This window comes from Panthera tigris, chromosome A3 (assembly GCF_018350195.1).
Source record: "Panthera tigris isolate Pti1 chromosome A3, P.tigris_Pti1_mat1.1, whole genome shotgun sequence".
In the NCBI taxonomy this organism is placed as follows: Eukaryota; Metazoa; Chordata; class Mammalia; order Carnivora; family Felidae; genus Panthera; species Panthera tigris.
The window spans coordinates 118,529,988-118,537,564 of NC_056662.1; the positions used below are offsets into that span (position 1 = coordinate 118,529,988).

Consider the following 7,577-nt stretch of genomic DNA (forward strand, 5'->3'; position numbering starts at 1 on the left):
GAGAGAGCACGAGCTGGGGAGGGACAGAGAGGGGGGTGGAACAGAGGATCCAAAGCGGGCTCTGGGGTGACAGCACAGAGCCCGACGCGGGGGCTCGAAGTCACGAACTGCGAGATCGTGACCTGAGCCGAAGTCGGATGCTTAACCGACTGAGCCACCCAGGCGCCCCAGAAATTTTCTATTGTCTTATCTGTCTTACTGGATTCTGAGTGCCTTGAGGGTAAGGACCACAACTGTAAACCCCGGAACCTAGCATAATGCCTTGTACTCCGCAAGTCCTCAGTAAGTACCCACCCCCCCGACCCCGCCTTGGTACTTTTATAGTTTTATTAACATAAACACAACGTGCATATGAGCTGTCTATTCACTTTTCTTCGTCGTGCAGCCTGGCATCAGGACTGGTGACTCTGATGGACAGTTGGGCTGTTCTTTCCACCATGGCTTCGCGGGTCTCTGGGGGGACACATTGTAGACAATCCCTGCACAGTGAGATTTGCTGCCCATCAACAGCACTTCAAGCTCCCTGGCGTTGTGGACTAGGAACTTCCAGAAGCCACTGGGCAGCACATGCTTGGCTTTCTTGATGCTCCCATAACCAGTGTTGGGCATCGACTTCTGGGTACCCTATTGTCAATGCCTCTGGGTTTCCACCAGTCGCACTTGATTTTGACAGATTCGTCTGACTGGTGCCGGATGAACTTTTTGGTCCTCTCTTTAATGATCTCGGACTTCACCAAAGGTCTGAGGGCAGCCGTGATGCCAAGTAGGAGATGGCTGCTCACCCCCAGTGAGCGGCGAGGAAGAGAGGGGCTTCGTTAAGCTTTCACTGAATTAAATGAACTGTGAGGGGATAAAGAAATATGTGTTGCTGTCACCAGGAAGTCCTATAAAACTCTTCATATTCATTACCCTAGTGACTCCACACTGGAAGAATATACTTCCAGGAAGTAAGCTGAAAGAAAAGAATCTTTATTGCCAAGATTTATAAAGAGCCATATTTATCACTGGAGGGGGAAAATGCAGGCAATCAAAATGTCCAGTGAATTAAGGACCCAAACTGTAAACAATGGTAAACCAATGTGGTAAAATATACAGTCATTAAAAAGAAAAGTGAGTGGTTGCAAAAAAAAAAAAAAAAAAAAAAGGAGGAAAACGCAGAAAATAACAATTGTTGGCAAAGATGAGGAGAAACTGGAATTCTTGTGTGTGTTGCTGGTAGAATTACGAAATGATGCAGCACCTATGCAAAAATGTTGGACGGTTCCCCAAAAAGTTAACCATGGAGTTACCATATGACCCAGCAATTCCACTCCTGGGAATATACCCCAAAACCTGTACATGATGCTCACAGGAGCATTATTTATAATAGCCAAAAAATGGAAATAACCTAAATGTCTTTCAACCGATGAATGGATGAACAAAATGTGTATATCCACACGGTGGGATATTATTCACCCACAAAAAGGAATGGCGGCCTGATCCGAGCTGCAACATGGATGAACCTTTAACCATTATGCTGTGTGAAAGAGGCCAGGCACAAAGAACCGTATATTGTATGGTTCCATTTGTATGAAATTTCCAGAACGGGTAAACCCATAGAGACAGAAAGTGGATTAGTGATTGCCAGGCAATGAGGGTGAGGAGGACAGAGAATAACTTCTAACAGACATGGGGTTTCTTTTGGGGTGATGAAAATGTTCTGGAATTAGATAGTGGTGGCACAACCTTGGGAATATATTAAAAACTATGGAAATGTACCCTTTAAAATTTTATGTGAAGTGAATTTTCATCTCAATTTAAACAAGGTAAAACAGCATGGTATTTAAAAGAAAAGCACAAAATAACACATACAAACTTCTTCCAACCAAAAATGTATTGGTGACCAGTAGGGAAAGACAGAAGAATACCAGGAATTGGGTGTTTTATTATTTTATTTATTATTATTATTGGGCCTTTTATTATTTTGGTAGAGTTGCTTCAAATGTACTACCTTTAAAGACATATCTGCCAGAACATTATAGCAAAGTGTGCAGAGCTAACACCGTAGAACTGTAAAGTCCTACAATTTAGCATAAAACCATACAGTTCTAACATTTTATAAAGTGGGAAGGGATAAATAAAGGAATAAGGCTTGCAACTAAGGCAATAGGTAAAAAGCCAAGGGAGAATTAAGTAGGATAAAGCACTCTTGATAGGTTATTTTTAAAAATCCCATCTTTATACAGGCACAGCCTTTAAATTGTATGCAGTGCTAGAAATTTCATTTGAGAAATGAAAGCCTAGGTATATATTACAAGAAATAATTCTCTCATGAAGAAGGTGCCTGTGGCTGGGGTCCCTGGCAGCCATGGTCACCGTCACCCTGGTCCTGCAGAAGAATTATTCCTTTTTTTTTTTCAAAAAATGTTTTATGTTTATTCATTTTTGAGAGACAGAGAGAGACAGAACGTGAGCAAGGATGGGGAGAGAGAGGGAGACACAGAATCCGAAGCAGGCTCCAGGCTCTGAGCTGTCAGCACAGAGCCCGATGCGGAGCTCGAACTCACAGACCGTGAGATCATGACCTGAGCCGAAGTCAGAAGCTCAACCGACTGAGCCACCCAGGTGCCCCTTGAGTGTTCTAAGAATACTTAGCTCTTCTAAATTTAGAAAAGTGTTTAAAAACACATGTAATAATGATGACTGTAAAAGTGCCACTCACCTGCTACAAAGAAAAAAATGTTTTAAGGAGATGGATATGATTGTCATTCTATAATTCATTTAGAAAATTAAAAAAACACACACAAATGTAATAGAACTGCCCTACGACCCAGCAATAGCACTACTGGGAATTTATCCAAAGGGTACAGGAGTGCTGATGCATAGGGGCACATGTACCCCAATGTTAATAGCAGCACTCTCAACAATAGCCAAATTATGGAAAGAGCCTAAATGTCCATCAACTGATGAATGGATGAAGAAGATGTGGTTTATATATACAGTGGAATACTACTTGGCAGTGAGAAAGAATGAAATCATGCCATTTGCAGCAACGTGGATGGAACTGGAAGCTATTATACTGATTGAAATAAGTCAGTCAGAGAAAGACGGATATCATGTTTTCACTCATATGTGGATCTTGAGAAACTTAACAGAAGACCATGGGGGAAGGGAAGGGGGAAAAATCGTTACAAACAGAGAGGGAGGGAGGCAAACCATAAGTGACTCTTAAATGCAGAGAACAAGCTGAGGGTTGATGGGTGGGGGGAGAGGGGAAAATGTGTGATGGGCATTGAGGAGGGCACTTGTTGGGATGAGGACTGGGGGCTGTATATAAGTGACGAATCACAGGAATCTACCCCAAAACCAAGAGCACTCCGTACACCCTGTATGTTAGCTAATTTAACAGTACATTATATTAAAAAAATAAATTAAAAAATGTAATAAAGATTGTTATAAGAGTGCTGTGATACTTTGAGAAGAGTGCTACTTAAGGGAATCGGTGTGATAAACATTCTGCAATGCTCTTAACAATGTTTTTAAACACATGCAGTGGAGACAGTTGTAAGTGTGCTACGTGCCTGCTACTTTGACAAGAGTATCATTCCAGAGTCATTTGACTAACTTGAGAGAGAGGGAGTTTAGAAAAACGACCCCATTGAGTTTTATGAACTCCTGAGTTCATCTTCAGTTGTGCCTGCATGAATCTGACCCCAAACAGCATACCGTAGATTGAACTACAGTAAGAGACAGACCGTCACCAGGGCGCAAACTGACCACTAGGGGGCATATATGTAGCAGATCTGAAGAGCACTGTGCGGCTGGTGAAAAGGGAACTGATGTGAAAAATACAATCCACGGTAGGTTGGGCAGATCTCATGACATGAACCAAACCAGTCAGTTGCCTGCTTACACAAAAATAGCAACATTTTCTATAGGATTTAAATTTTAAAATTTTTTTTAAATGTTTATTTCTGAGACAGAGACAGAGCATGAGTGGGGGAGGGGCAGAGAGCGAGGGAGACCCAGAATCCGAAGCAGGCTCCAGGCTCTGAGCTGTCAGCACAGAGCCCGACGGGGGGCTCAAACTCACAAACCGTGAGATCATAACCTGAGCCGAAGTTGGTCGCTCAACGAACTGAGCCACACAGGCGCCCCTGCAGTCTCATAACATAATATCACATGTCCAGATACAATCCAAAATTACTTGGCATATAAAAAAAAATAGGAAATCTCAACTCACATGGGGAAAAAAAAGAAAAAAAACAACAATCAACAGGCACCAATGCTGAAATGACGTAGACGTTGGAATGATCAAAAATAAGACATTAAGGCAAGTATTTTAAAAATGTCATATGAACATTGTTGAATGAGAAGATGAAAAGTCTCAGCAAAGACATAGAAAATATAAAGACCCAAATGGTAATGCCGTAATCATAATTTTTTTTAAATTACTGCATAGACTCTGTATTGGTTTCCTATTGCTTCTGTAACAAATTACTACAAACATAAGGGTTTAAAACAAAACAAACGTCGTATCTTACAGTTATGAGGATCAGAAATCTGAAGTGAATCTTGCAGGGTTAACATCAAGATGTCGGTAAGGCTGCATTTCTTCTGGAGGTTCCAGAGAAGAATCCATCTCCTTCCTTCTTCCAGCTTCTAGCGGCTGCCTGCGTTCTTTGGCTCGTGGTCCCTTTCTCCAGCTTCGAAGTGAATCACTCCAACCTCTGCTTCTGTTGCAGATCGTTTTTGTTTTTTTTTTTTTTTTTGTCCCTCATATTCCTGTCATCCTTTTATAAGGAAGTGTGTGATTACATTGGGCCCACCCAGATAATCCAGGATAATTTTCCTATCTCAACATCCTTAACTAAATCACACCTGTTATTCACAACAGAGAGGGGAAAAATTTGAAAGCCTGAACACAGGTCTACGAAAAAATACAGAAAATAAAAGTCTAATATTTGGCATTAGAGTCCAAGAAAGAGAGGAGAAAGAACGTGGTGCAGATAAACTATTTGAAGAAATAATGGCTCAAATTTGATGGGACACATAAAGCTACGTATGGAAAAGGCTCAGTGAATCCAAAACAGGGCAAGCCTTAAAAAAAGGCCCAGCCTAGCCACCTTGTAACAGCTAAAAATTAAAGACAAAGAAAAAACCTTGAAAGCAGCCATAGAAATGATACATTACTTACAAGGGAACAATAACCATGGATTTTTCATCAGAAACCATGAAGGCCAGAAAGAAGTGGAACAACATTTTTAAAGTACAGTTGACCTTTGAACAACTCAAGGGTTAGGGGTGCTGACCCCTAGCACAGTCCAAAATCCATGTATACCGTTTGACTCCCCAGAAACTTAACCACAAATAGCCTACTGTTGAGGGCAAGCCTTATTGATAATATAAACAGTCAATTAACATATATTTTGTGTGTTGCATATATTATATACTACATTCTTATAATGTAACTTAGAGAAAGTGAAATCTTGAGAAAATCATAAGAAAGGGAATGGAGGGGGATGGGTAAAAGGGGTGAAAGGGAATGGAAGGTACAGACTTCCAGGTATGGAATGAATAGGTCATGGGAATAAAAGGTAGAGCATAGGGCGACGTGAGGCTCGAACTCACAGACTACAAGCTCGTGACCTGAGCCGAAGTCGGACACTTAATTGACTGAACCACCCAGGATCATATATGCTCCAAAGATCATATAATTCAACTCCTTCATTGTATTGATGTGAAAAGTGAGGTCTCTAGAAAGATGAAGTGATTGTCTTGAATCACAAGGTCCTGTAATCCTGTAGTTTAATATAATAACCACTTTTCCACTATTATAGCTTCCTTGGCTTTTCTGAGCACGTGTCCATACACATTCCTTTAATTATAAATAACAGAAACCTGCCCTAACTAGCTCAAGCAAGAAGGGAAATCATTGAAAGAAGTTGGGGTCCCTGATGGAACTCAAGACCAGGAGTGCAAATAAGCATCAAGAATAAACTCAAGTTGGGGGCACCTGCGTGTCTCAGTCAGTTAAGCGTCGGACTTTGGCTGGGATCATGATCTCGAGGTTGGTGAGTTCGAGCCCCGCATCGCCCACTGACAGCGCAGAGCCTGCTTCAGATCCTCTGTCTCCCTCTCTCTCTGCCCCTCCTCTGCTCGCTCTGTCTGTCAAAAATAAAGAAACATTAAAAGAAAAAAAATAAAAGAAAGGATAAACTAAAGTTGAAACGATGGACTGTCCATTTCCTTCCCTCTTCCACACACCTTCCAATTTTCCCTTCTTCTGTTTCCGTCCACACGTTAGTCTCACTCTTCCTTTGAGCCCGGACCATCTCCCCAGTCCACGCAGCCGAAAAACAGTAGCTGCTGAGTTTTACGTGTTGCAGGTCCGACCTCAGGCTCTTACTAGGTCCCAGCTCCCAGAATATCTCAGAAGAGAGAAATGTTCCCAAGGTGGCATTAGATGTGTCCTCACTGACTCCACTGTGATCAGGGAGCAGCATGACGGTGTAAAATGACTAGTTCCACAGTAAACCGGGGATTATGGATGGAAGGTAATTCTAGGAAGCGAGTCAAAAAGTAAGTAGAATATAAGCATGACAGTAGGTTTTCCAGTACAAGTACCTACTATGTTTTGCTCTCGCACACCTTCCTATATGGCTTATATTGAAACGCATTTTCTAGGTTTACTGACTTGATAAAATCTACCCATTTGTATATTTCGTCAATTAGTTAAGTGAAGTTTTCCAGTTTTCTCTTTCACTAGAATATTGAAACAAACCTTGTTATCATCTTGGATGGTGCTGGCAAGGAAGCTTCTTCAATTCTTCTCCCCTTTCTTTCCACTGAAGGGAGGGAAATTCTCCTCCCCGGAAGGATAGACCGTTTGTTCCCCCCTCACCCCCCAACCTCTTCCCCAAGCAAAAAGTGGTTTAACTGCTTGATAAGACATGCAGAACAGGCTCTGGGTGTTCCCTCTTTGGGAGTGGCCCATCCTCCAGACTCGCTCTCAGCAAGCCGGTCCCCGCAAGGGAGACCCGGAGATGCCTGGCCGTGTCAGGGTCCAGCTTCGCAAATTCAGTTCGAGGAGGATGTATTGGGAAGTGCATCTGGCTGAGATCCAAACCATCTTCTCCCACTCAGCTCTTCCAGTAATGAAGCCGATTTGTATCCCCAGCTGTCTGACTCCTGTGTCTGCTTCTCCATTAGTTGCCCCTCATCAAACCTTAATACATAGCTGTTCACTCAGAGGAGAAAAAGAAAAACAAAACAAAACAAAACAAAACAAAACAAAACTTCTTTCACGGAGTTATATTACCATCTGGAAGCCTTTGGTGATTTGTATAAGGTATTTCGTATTTTTCCTTGTAGATCGATCACAGGTTTGTTCCCAATGGTCACATTTGCCAAATTAAGGACCTCTAGATAAGTAAGGTATTCATGAGCTGACTTCCAAAGAACTGCCTGATTCATACCCTCCTACCCTCGCCTGATTTTAGATTGTATTTATTTTCCTCTTCTCCTTAGGAAAAGAAGACTTTTTTTTTTTTAATTTTTTTTTCAACGTTTTTTATTTTATTTTTGGGACAGAGAGA

General features: G+C 41.8%; 1 pseudogene; it reads right to left on the minus strand.

Annotated features, from left to right (window-relative positions):
• Positions 1-364: 364 nt before the first annotated feature.
• Positions 365-6,314, minus strand: LOC102949917 (annotated as a pseudogene).
• Positions 6,315-7,577: the final 1,263 nt, after the last annotated feature.